At 42.3% G+C, this 12,935-nt stretch overlaps 1 protein-coding gene across 1 annotated transcript in view; it reads left to right on the forward strand.

Annotated features, from left to right (window-relative positions):
* The window catches only part of PTN (pleiotrophin), an 82,623-nt gene that overhangs the window by 61,711 nt on the left and 7,977 nt on the right, over window positions 1-12,935 (forward strand). The window lies entirely within an intron of this gene.

Here is a 12,935-nt window from a genome sequence, read left to right on the forward strand (position 1 = left end):
GGGAATGCAGGAAGGGCTTTGAGCTGTGTGATTTTATTGTTTATTAGTTTGGGGGGGAAGGACTTCATTTTGTTTGGGTTTTTTTTGAGTAAGTTTCCATGCCCAAGTCACTTTTGGGAGTTCATTGAATGAAACTTCCTATTGTACTGCCAGAACGCCGCTGCCACTCGAGCCACTCGTAGCCCTCTGCCTTGTTCTGCTCCCGCCGAGTCAGTATATTCTGTCAATGGCTGTTGGAAGCGGGGAGAGGGAGATGAAGCAGAGCATCGATGCAGCATCGTTTCGTGAGAGCAGCGCTATTGGGTGGTACAGGGTTGTTTTCAAGTTACAGTTTTAAAGGCAGAGCTTGTGAAATTGCTGGATTGGAGTTAACCTTGACTGATTCTGGATATGAGTGAGTTATAGCTGAGACAAGCTCGGATTGGGGCTGACTGCAGCAAACATAGTTATGTGGTTTGACTTAATTAGGAAATGCAGGAATGCAAAAGAAGAAATAGGTACAAACGTAGGTTTGTGATCATAATAACTGTGGGCAGAAATTCTGCTCTCCTGATTTGCATTAGAAATCTCACGGCATCTTCCTGCATGCCACCTGCTCGTTCATCTGCTCTTGGCATTAGTAGGAGCAGCACGCGTGGAAGTCACACGCTTGCAGCCTGCCTGGGCCCTGAGCAAAAGGTAAGAAATCCATATTGCAGATCTGCGGGCATAACTGCACAGGAGCTACACCGGGCAGTGTGTTGGCAGCAGTAGGAGGAATTAGAGTAAGAAATTAGGTCAAGCAGATTAGTACCGTGTGAAATGTTGTGCCCTACTGAGCTTTATTTCTGAATTAAAAATCTGAGTGCTGACATGTCAGCTGGAATTAAGAGTATTTGTTTTCTTCCTGAGGTGAAGGAAATTACAGGTTAGAGGTAAGTCCCCACCCACATCTAGATAAAGGAAAAATTAAACTGTATTCAATCTACAGTTATAATAGGACCAATTTAATTCTTTGGCGATGAGAAGTAAGATCTAGATTATTGTCTGAGCACTTGGAATGGACGGCAGGTACATATTAGGCTCCCTTTTCACCCATAGCTTTGCATCAGTGGTTCAAGACTACAAGAGAAAAAGCATGTGATACATTCTTTGAAAGCAGCAATTTTCTTCTGAGGCATAGTGTTGTATAAGGTCTCTATTGATGTGCAGCTAGACCTGTAAATGCTGATCAAGTGCCCTATGTTCCTACTGTGATTGCCTGGAGTAGCAGGGCAGCGGCTCTCTGGCATTTTGGAGCTCTGGCAGCAGAACGGGAAGTGAGGGGCTTACTGATTACAGGAATCTGTTCTACCGCTAAATGGTTACCTTTCTGACTGGTGCATGCTTCAAGAGCTGCATCACTGAATACATCTCTGACAGCAATAGGTTGGCAGTACCAAAAGCAGATGTAAACTGACTAAGAATATTGCACTGAAAAATATATTCAGAAAAGGGGTTGTTTTAATGTTTTTCCTGACTAACCCCCTTTCCTGTGCCCTGAATTTTTCCTTCTGTTAGGTTGTGAACTTCTCCATTATATCACTTTTCCTTTTGATTTCATATTGTCAATGGGGTGAGTAACAGCCCCTATTTAGCTTCTCCAGTCAGTTGTAGTTTTATATATCTTCTGTTACTTTTTGTCACTTGCCATCTTTTAAAGCTACAACCTCCGACTTAAGTTCTTTGTTGTATAACAATTTATCCACGATAAGTATACTCTCTGCTGGACTTACCTAAATTCCTTCTATTATTTCTAAATCATTTCTGAGGTGAAGAGACTGGACTCTACGCAGTGTTCCGAGCATGTCCTCTACAGATTTGTGTTGAAAAAGAAAATATCATTGTAATATTTCCTTTATTGTTCATTACACCCACTAAAAAACCTCGATATATTTTTCTTTTCATCACTGCTTGCATGTGGAGCAGATATCTGTATCTGAGACCTTCACAGTTCTCCCTAACTCTTATATTTTTAAAAAAAAGTTAATTAATGTGATTGGTTAAGAACCCAAGAAGGTATGTGGGTAAGGCAGACTATTTCGTCTAGGCTTGCCCAATGAAGTATTGCGTATCAGATTTCACCAGATACATTTCCTTAGTGTGGCTTGGTGTCTGACGTTCCTCTTCAATTTCTCTGTTCTTTGAGAAAAATGCAAACAGATTGATGTAATCCGTAACTGCTGCTCTCCTATTGCTTATCCCTCTTTCCAGCTTATGAACATGCAGCAACTTTGCTGGTAGGATGAATCCTGTGTCTCTTTCTTCTCACCTAAATATTTGGAAGACAACTGCTGTTTCATAGAAATTTGATCTGTGCTTATCAGAAAGGAAAATTATACCTGCAGAAAAATCCCAGGGGTTATCATTTTGCACATTTGCTGATAAAAGTATATTTTGGTTTTCCAGGAACTTCTATGAGCTGTGGCAAAAATTCTACTAAACTAAACCAGGAGATACTCATTAAACCTTGGGAATCAATGCCTCCTGCTTCATAAACTAGCGATCTAAGTGTTCTTATGGATTTATTTTATCACTAGTCAGCATTCATGGAAAAGCTTTAAAATCTTTTTGAAGCACTCTCATTAGTTTGGAAACTAAAAAAAAAAAAAAGTATTTTTTTCCTTATTAGCAATTGCTCTGTTTCAGAATTTTTTCTTCTGAGCAGCTGACTCAGAAGTATAGATTGTAGTCTGCATCACTGGACATTTTGGACCTCACTGTTTGCAAGAGGAGAATTGTTACAGAAACTCTGCTGTGTATCGGATTTAAGGGGGAGAGCAGATGATGAATCAGGAATTTGAATTTTATTTGGATTTCTGATGAGCTCTTTTCTCCATAGCTTTGCTGAGGCGTTCTCAGATTGGAAGACTGTAGCTTGGTCTTGAGCTGCTGTGCTAAAGTATGGTTAACCAAGGATGAAAACTGTAATCTGTTCTTGAATATTGTGCATTTGGACAGAGAGATTGTCAGCAACGTGACAGTGATATGCCAGACACCATGGATTGTGTATTTAGTACACAAATGAGGTCATGAGAAAGCTTGTCACAAAGGCTGGAAAGGATGAAAGGATAATTTTTATCACAAAATCCCAGCGGAGGCAGCCACCTCTCCTCTAGCACACACAATTGCATATTCTAATCAGTGTCTGCAAGGCCGGGGATGTTCAAGGTCTCCCTAAACTATCTTGACAGATGTGAAAGACTCAGGCACTTCTGTCGAGTGGCTGCTCTAATGGCTAACTTGCACTGAGGAGCAGAAAACACTTCCGACATACTCCATCTGGCCTACTTCACGGCCACCCAAACTTGATTGATGGTTGTTCGGGTTCCAGCCAGCCAGAAAGTAAAAGAATGGGGTATTGTCAGGACTCAGGAAACTTTTTGCTTTAACTGCTGAGAGAGGAGGAATTTATTTTTATTGAGCTGGCTTGCCTGATAGGCTTTATTTCTTTTTTTATTCTTTCCGTCACTCTCATTCTTCCTCTCTCTTTCCCCATATCTCTTGTACTTTTAGCTATTTATTCTCCTGATTAAGACAAAATTAAATAGAATAAGCACTCTACCTGCTCTTTCTGCAATGTACCCTTCATCTTTTGAATTATGCTTCTTATTTCTCTGACAACTTTTTCACCCAGCTGTACTTAGTTCTTTTTAATAAATCTCCTTTCCCAACTTTTTATCAATTTACAGTGTATCTGATCTATGAGTTACTTTATCCTGGCTCAGCTCAGTCCTTGCCACATAGGAAAACTATTCCAACTAAGGTTGGCAAACATTTACACTGCTTACACCACTGTTTTCTTTAATAATTGGGGTGGCGTCCAAAGATTGCATTCTCCAACGCGCGGTGTTTGGAAAGGTTTCTCACTTGAAGGCAAGATCTGCCCGAGTTGTTAATGGCTGTAATCTCTTTCCTGTAATGCAGATCAGGTATAGCATTTGAGAGTCTAGCAAGGCATCAGTGCCGTTCCCTGTATTTGGCACAGTGTGCGTGCTACTGCAGTGGAGGAAAGACTACGCTCCTTGTGTTTTTAATAATTTCATATTGTTTGAAGAGCTTTACTTAAGAGTTTAGTGCAATATAAATAATCTGCACTATGTTGTTTCTTTTATCTAGTAATCTTTTACAGGTAACAATTAACTAATCCTCCTATCACTGCTTGGAGCTGAGGAAGTACAATTTAAAGAAAAGTAATAACTGGAAGTCAGAAAGGCTAAATGATTTTCCAGGTTTACACAGTATCAGTGGCCGGTCCAGGCACTCGGGAATTGTTGACTCTTGGCTCCATGCTCTGACTAGTAGCTGCTGCTCCCTGTTTTCCTAGTCTACAACTACAATTATCAGAATGTGACTATTTACTTCAAGGTGAGTGTCTGAACTACAGTGTTTAAGTGGGGTCTTTGGTTATGACGTTACTAATCTCAGTGTTTGACCCTGATTTACCTGGTGTCTTCTTAGGGAGCTCGGTGTCAAAACATAGAGCTGGACTTTGTTAATGAGCAGGTATATCCCTGTCCCTATTTTGCTGCCAGGAGCAGAAAACAATGTGGGTTTTGAGCACTACAGTTGCAGCCTTGATTTCTGCCTGCAGAGAGGACATCTTACTCGCAGTGCACTGCCAGGACAGACTGACTGCGCTGTGGCAGGGTGACTTGGCTGCTGGCTGTCGCAAGCAGCTGACAGGGATGTCTGAGTGAATTGCTCACCTGAAAAGCAGCTATTCCTTGCTCAGAAAAACTGGGTGCTGCACTGACAAAAAGGACCACCTGTGGCCTGGTCCATTTTGCATGCTGGGCAATCTGCTTTTTCTGGGGTGCCCTCCCTCAACTTTGTGCAGCAGCAAAATGTCTCCTTCTAAAGAGTAGCTGGAGGGGACACAGGGGGAGAAGAAATGACTTGTTAGGACTGCGATTTTCTTTTGTTTTAAAGATGCTGGTGTCTCCTGTTTTGGTATCACACTCATGCTGTATCTCCCTCCGTAGGTTTCAGAATTCCCCATCTCTAATGTAACTCATTAGTCGTGCAGGCATGCAGCTAGCGTAATAATTAGTATTACAGGAGGCAGAATAATAGGATCTGCTCAAACTAATTAGATATAAAAATGAGGGATTTTCTCATATTAGGAAACAGCTGTGATAGTTAAACAAAAACCTGAAAGGCAAAATTGGGAAGTTTTTCTCTTGCTCTAAAGGATGAGGCAGGTTTATTGAAGAATGGCCTCTGCACTGACCAGGAGCCTGCAGTGAAATACAGTGATCTGAGCTCTGTGGGGCAGGCACTGGCAGTGGGTGCCCAGTGGGCACAGCATAGCTGGCTGTTATTATGGTTGTTATCATCATGATTATTTGTATTGCATGAGTGCCCAGAGGCCTCGGCTGAAAAAGGGTGCCATTGTACTAAGCATCGCATAAACATCGTGAGAGGCAGTTTTGCCATGAATAATTTATGCCTTATGGAGCTGAGAAATATGAAAACCAAGAGAAAAAACAGTGGTCCAGGGGGGTGAGACTGGGTACTAAATGCTTGGTTGTGTTTCCCTGTGCCCCTTGCTAGTCTGAGGACAAGGCTTGTTATTTCAAGATGAAGAAAACTCACTGGAAACTTTAGACTCTGAGACACATCTCTGTGATTTGGCTCCTGCTGCTGTATCATGAGGAAATAAGATTTTTCTCAATTTAAGTGGGAACAAGAGTAAGCCATATAAGAAACGGTGGTTACAGCGTGGACCAGCCTCAAGCTGCTAGTAAGCTGCCAGTGCAGCCCATAACTAATAAAGTTTGGATGTCTTTTAATGGTGTTTTTTCTGCTTCCATTTCCTTATATTTCTTGGAGGCTTTGCACTGTGGTTTCCCTTGAGATTGCTTTTGTACCTTTGAAAAATTATACTGTTTGGATAAATATTTTGAATGCATCGTTAGATCATAACATAATATCGATCTGATTGACACAGCCCTGATTCTAGGGAGCTGGAAATGCTTGTAGGAGAGGAAGAAAAAGAAATCTTTTAAAAAAAAACAAAAAACAAAAAACAACCCAAAACAAAGTAGTATTTTTCAAGTTTTAGTTGTTCTGCAGCTTTTACAGGTTTTTTTGTAAAGAAAAAGGTTGGGAAGTTTCATGGGGAACCTAGCCCTCCATGTTTTCTTACCCCCTGATTGTATTTCAGATTATTTTTTTTCTGTGCTACCCCAAAAGATGAAAAACTGGATGTAACAAATGTTCTTATTTAACCCTCTTTTGCCTGCAGGAGTTTCTTTTAGGATTTAATACAGTCCTTTGCGGGTGAAAGTTTAAATAGCCTTGCGTGTGCCAATTCTGTTACGTGCTCATTGTCTCACTTCCCTGGCTTGCAGAGCAGTCCGGCCTCCCTGGCAGTAGTCAGTGCCCTTGAGCCGTGAAAATGCCTGAAGCTGTGGGTGTTGCTGTGCTAAAAGATATGCCATCAGCAAATGTTTACACTCATTACTGTTCCCAGCAGTGAAACAGAGAGAAAGCCCTGTTCCTTGTTTTCTGTCCTTTCCTTCCCTTTTCTACTTCTTCACTTCCTTTCAAGCTTTCTTTTTTTCCCCTTTATCTCATTTTCCACGTCACCATCTCTCTATCTTTTCTTCTATCTGTGCTTACTAGGAAAGTTTGTGACAGAGTGTGGAGCACTGATCAAAGCCATGCCCGTGTCCCTCGCCCGGAGGGTAGATCCCATCTGGGGCAGATGCAGAAAGCACAACCGAGAAATGCGGAGAAATGTGCATTCCTGGTTTTCAAAAACTAACTAAATCAAATGGGGTCTCTATGCACAGTATATCACAAATAACTTTCTGCTAAATAGCTTTTTATATATAATATAGATAATACATATTTATATATAGTATAGGTCTCAGTTTGACATATAAACTGCCTCAATGTGTGATCTTTTTGCTCTATGGGTATATGCCAAACCCCAAATGGATCATTAATACTTTTGTTTCCAGAAGTCTCTTGCAGACATGCAGAGTAAACTCTGGATGTATCAGTCTGTGCCCGCACCTGCCTCGCCAGCATTAAGAGGGATCTTGTGTACAGCACAGGCGGAGGGCTGAAGAGCCAGCTGAGCCGGGGTCCCTCTTGTGCTGAGCGTAGAACATGACAAAGAACGGTAAGAAAGTCCGTACCCTACGGAAGCAGCGGTGCAAATGTACCAGCGGCAGGTGAGAAGAAGCAGGACACAGAAGAGCAAAGTGAGCTACTTCTGGAAATCGCTTTCCTGTTAGCCAGACCCCTTCAGCAGTCTCCAGTTGCAAAACAAGCTTCACATGAAAAGTTAATCCATTGCAACTTTCCGAATATTTGGTCTTAAGGATCTAAAATCTTAGATACATGCGGTCCAAACATAAAGAAAATGAGATTAAACTTTCCTGATCTTTGTCTTTGGGCAGTTAGGCCATCTGGCAAAATCAGAAAATGCGTGTGTCTCTGTGTAGGCAATTTTGAAACTTTTTCTCCTAAATTTTTGAATGAAGGAAATCACCAAAATTAAACTTTTCTGATTAAAATCCTTGGCTTCAACAAATTACCTCTTAAAAAAAAACTTCCGGTAATTCCCGATGAGTTTTATGTAAGGATGTTAAAAGTGAACTTTTTTTAGGTCTTTCATCCAAACGGCCAGTTTAAGCAATCGCTTCTGACTGTCTAAGGGCGTTTCAGAGCTTTGTGGATCGTTTTAGAATAAATCAGATTAATTTTTCCCTGCTTTTATTTCTTCTTGCAATTCCAATGAGAAAGAAAATAAGAGAAACTTTTTCCATGAGTGGCTCTTTGGTCCATTTCTTTGTCAGATATGTTAGAGTTTGTTACAGTCATAAATCTAGCTGATCCCCGTTCATAACACACATTGCAGCGTGCCTTCCTGTCTTACACGGTGCAGCTCCACCCTTTAGGTTTGAATTGGGTCCATCTTGTGTTCAACTGGGAACAAATCCAAGTCTATCCGAAATGGGAGTTTAGTGAAGTGAGAAGCAGAACAAAACTTGCTGGAGAGGAGTGACTGGAAGAGTCGAGAAACTGAGAAACGCTTACAGACAACTAGAGAAAGTCGTTAAACAGCACAGAGCTAAAGTTATAGGGGATATAATCAATTGTAATATATTAATGAAGTAAAAGTCACATCAAAGTCATTGATTCATTGGAGACATGCCTTCTACTGCTGTTTAGCTAGTGGAATATTGCTTTTTTTCCATCCAGTAGAACTGTGTTACTCAAAGAGGCTTTTCTGAAGAATTAATTTTGGAACAAAATTGCTATCGTAATATAGTTTTTCCTTCTTAAACCATTTGAAATACGTAAATGCTGTATGTAGTGCAGGAAAATGGGAAGAAAAGAAATTAGATGGCCATGAAAGGTTCTTTTTCTCTAGAAGCAGAAGAAATCTCAGAAATCAAGGGATTTGTTTCTACAGTCATGGAAATCACAGGATAGTACAGTTTCAGCTCCTAGACAGCAGGATGAAACTCTTTAGGGTGATATTTTTTTCACCAAGGGATAAAATCCTTGGCTTCGTCAAAGTCAAGACTACTCCCTTCCACATGGGTTGGCATTTCATCCCCAAAATTCAAAAGTGCCCTGCACCCAATTGCACCATTGCCCTTCTCCACCATAGCAACCATGTGCTTTGGGAAATTTGCCCCAGTGACAGGTAGAGAGCCCTTTAGAAAACCTGCCTCTCTCTATATTCAGTGGGACTGAGTGCTATTTCCTGGGAAAACTGTCCCCTGAACACCTGGCATTGAAATTTTTGTCTCTAGCTTTCCATCAGCACAGCTTTTGTTATTTCGAATGATTTGTACTGCTTTTGGGGACACTGCTTAATGTTTATAGGTAGGAGTTCAGCAGTGCCCTGAGTGAATTTTTACCACCTTCTCAACAAATGAAAATAAATACCTGCAAATCTTGGCTTACAAAGCTTGGCTCCCATTAAAATGTAATTACCTCCCTTTTGTGCCTTATACATTAAGAGTGGCTTCAAATGGTATGTGGCTTCTGTTCGACATAATTGCTTTCTTTTGCTGCTTGCACAGTAAGAATGAGGCTCCAGAATAAAGGTGACTATTTAAAGAGGGCTTCTGTCATTCCAAATTGCATAGAGAAAGTTCTTATCAAATTAATTTCTTTACTTGGTAAGATCCTTACTGGAATTTTTGTTACTGGTCATCACAGACTGGTGGGTCCAGTGCTGACCCATGACCACGCACCTTTTAATCTTGCGAATAATTCTTAGGCATACAATATTCATAGGGTTGTTCAGGTGATGTGTGATTAGATAATCCAGTGTGTGTGCACTGATGCAGTTTGCCCTTGCAGGGCTATCTGTACAATGCTACGTGGGTGTTTTTAACTCACTGGAAGCGCTCTGGGTTCCAGTGGGGAACAGGGTGGCTGTGTAGTGCTTGGTTGCTGTGCCCTGCAGGGACTGCCGGGTATTCTGAATTTGCTCTTTGCACGTGCCCTGGTCCAGGCTCCTGGCCTCCATCTGAGCAAGAGCACTGCTAGGCAGCCTCTCGATGTGGGACAGGAGGGAAGGAGGAAAGTGTATGCTGTAAAACAGACACAATAATTGAGGACTGTTTTGTCATCCTCATTAATACTCTGGAGCATACATAGCTCACTCCTCCGGTACTTTTGTTTTGCTGCAAGGATGCACAGGCATGCTAAAGCTAAGTATTTCCTTGGGGTGAAGGAAGCCCAGTACAGAGTGGAGAAGGCATAGCTCCTGCTTTCCTCAGAGTGGCTGTGTGCTGAGCCACGCCGGAGGTGGAAGGACAGTTTGGCTGGGGCACTAACACACGGTGCACCTGGAGCCGTAGGCAAATAGCTACCCTTGTCCCTTCCCTGTGCTGCGCAGCCTGCTCGCCTCAAGCGTTGAGAGACAGCGAGTGATAGCACCCACTCCCACGTCAGTGCTGACCCTGCTAGTGCTATCTGTAGGAGAAATACCTTTGCCAAGGCATTTAATGTATTTAAATTAATGTGTCTAACTGTAAATATCAAACGGATTTGTATACCTTTCATAAAGTTTTAATTTGAGATGTTCCAGTTTGTGGCCGGCAAGCCAGATGTGGCGCGTAGGATAATTCTGTTGCAGTTTGGCACTTAGCTCTGCTGAGCAGGTCTCTGAACTGGCCAAAGTCTGCACTCCTGAAATCCAGGGTTCTCATCCTGCTTTTTGCTTTGTTCCTTCCTCTCTGGATCCTGAACTCCACTATAGGTAGCTCATACCTCCAACTGGTGTCTGGCTCAGCACTGAAAAGACTGGACCACTTAGCTTTAAAGCAGATGCTGCAGCGAGCAGATTCAGATTAAAATTCTGTGTGAGCTGATGTGAACCTGGATTTCATCTGATCAGGTCATCTCATCATAGTGGCTCTTGATATTATTGGTGGCACTTGTCTGCAGCAAACACATTCCCTGTAGCCAATGCACAGGTGATGCACAGATCCGCAGCTCCGTCTTTGCAAATATTGCATTAATCAGGTAGGTGAAGTGAAGGAAACTGCGGTTGTCCCAAAGTGCTTGCCAATGGCAGCGTTCTGCTGCTGAGCGTTCTGCTCAGGGTAGTCCCTGTTCACTGTGCAGCTTTTCTTACTTCCTTCTGGCTCAGTGGTGGGTGTCATTGAGATCAAGGTGCTTTGCAGCGCCAGTGAGATGTGGAGAGCAGCATAGTGGCTTCTCCATCCTAAAGGCTGTTTCAGGGAGCACTGCTTGCTGGGTTACTATAATTTCTGATGGCAGGCTGGGACCACGTTAAGAGACCTGGCAGGAAATGGCTGAACCAAAGGTCTTGCATCCAGTCTGTGCTAAGCTGAATTGAATTTCCATAATTTTCCTGTATGAAACAGGAATCTGAATAGAGTTATTGGAGACAGTGTATCTGGGGATCTTTCCGTCACCAAGTCAAGCCTGGCTACCCTGGGAAGGGAAACATTGGCAGACCAAGCGATCAGGGTGACATGGATCCCAGCGTGGCTGTGTGAGCTGACTAGATAGCATGCCATAAAAGTTGAAATAGTCGTGTAGGGTGAACAGAGATGAAGACAATGAAAGCCTGAATGACACAGATGCAAATAGTAGGTCTGAGCAATGAAAAAACATGAAGAAAGTACGTCTTAAAGCAACTTTATACTTTGTTAGCCATGGATATACTGTAGTCTGTAGCCTGATCGTAGTCAAAACAGGTGGAGGGTAGCTGTGAACAGGCTTGTGCATGAGAGTGTGAAAGGCAACATTTTCATGGGTCAGTACATGGGTATTGGTGTCTGTAGCAGGATTTTTAAAAGAGCGTAAGGACTGGAAAATAATTGAGCAGTGTTCTTTTTTTCTTTTTTTATATTACCACAACTCTGGGGGTGCATGTCATTTCATGGAGCAAATGCGCTTTGCATCTATACAGCTTACCTGTCTGAAAGGTTAAGCTGTGGTGGCGTGAGTACCTTTAATGTGAGAGGAATTACATCCCACACGTGAGGGTTTTACTCTGCTGAGGCATGACCAGGCCAAAGAAGCCTACCGTCTTTGTAGGTAGACAGGTTTGGCAGTTTGGGGATATGCAGATTATCACGAGGTAGGCAACAGGGAGGATTGAGCTTTTGCTAACAGGAGCTGATATAGACCCTCAGGGGCCAAGTGCAAATGAATAAACGGTGTGTTGTCTGGCTCCTCAAGTCAAGTGAGGACGGGGACCTGATGTGATCACTCAACTCCAGACCAAACCCTTCTTCTCATGGTGACTTCACCCCTACTGCGAACTGCACATACTCTTCAGCAGAGTCCTGTCGGTGGTCTGCCCGCATTCATTTGTCTCCTCCGCCTTTAGTAAATTTAGTCTGCAGAGTGCCTTTCTGCTTGTGCTGGGTCTACAAAGATTTCACAGATTCCAGTGCTGGTCTGATTGACAAAACGCTGCTGTTTCTTTCAGAAAAAGCAGTGTTGGGGTGAGTGGGGGTGAAGAGAGAGTGGAGAGAGAGCGCAATCAATACAGAATCCAGGAGGGTCAGGGATACAGGGGGAAAATCAGAGGAAGAGGGGCATGTGGGCAAAAAAGAAGATAGGAGGGGAGACAGCAAATCTGTAGGGGAAAAAAAGCTTTAGCTGAAAGCAAGTTTGCTAATAATTTAATGAAAAATGACATTTTGGAATGACAGTTTGTAAAATAGTGCCAGATTCTGTGAATGGCTCTGGACCACAGGCATGCATACACACACACGTGCGCGTACACACACACACACACAGAGCCAAATGTGGGGAAATAAAAGTAAAATAGTAAAAAAAAATCATGTTCACATTTTCAGACTAAAACAAATTCCTTCTTGTTATAAATTATTATCCCTTTAAATGTTAAGCAAAGTTTTTAAGGGAAAGAGATTTTAGAGCAGATTATGTGACTAAACCTGAAATAGGTATTTTGTTTTGCTTTGACTAAAGGATTATTGGAAACGTTTTTTGTCTTGTTGAAAAAAGATAAAGAAAAAACTGTTTTGAAGTACTAACAAACAGGCAAAACAACCATCAGAGAAATGTGGTAACCTAAGTCTGCTGTCTGCTGGAGGCACCCTGGCCCTATCCGTAGCTGAAAGATGTCAGTGTAGCTCCCTTGACTTTAATGCAAGTAAGCTGGTTTCACCAGAGCTGATGATTGCTTGACTGTCTACACTACCTGAACTGGTCAGAGAGGAAAGAATCTTATTCACAAAGAAGAGTACCACCTTCAGGGCCAAGTGCTTGTCTTCTCATTCAAGGTGGTATTTGTTATTTAACCTGGGATGGCTTTCATTGGTTGGTTTGGGTTTGGGTTTTTGTTTGGTTTGTTGTTGTTTGTGGGTTTGGTTTGGTTTGGTTTTTTTGGGGGGGCAGGGGAGAGTATTGAGAAGGAAGAAACAAAGACAGGA

Source organism: Grus americana, chromosome 1 (assembly GCF_028858705.1).
Source record: "Grus americana isolate bGruAme1 chromosome 1, bGruAme1.mat, whole genome shotgun sequence".
In the NCBI taxonomy this organism is placed as follows: domain Eukaryota; kingdom Metazoa; phylum Chordata; class Aves; order Gruiformes; family Gruidae; genus Grus; species Grus americana.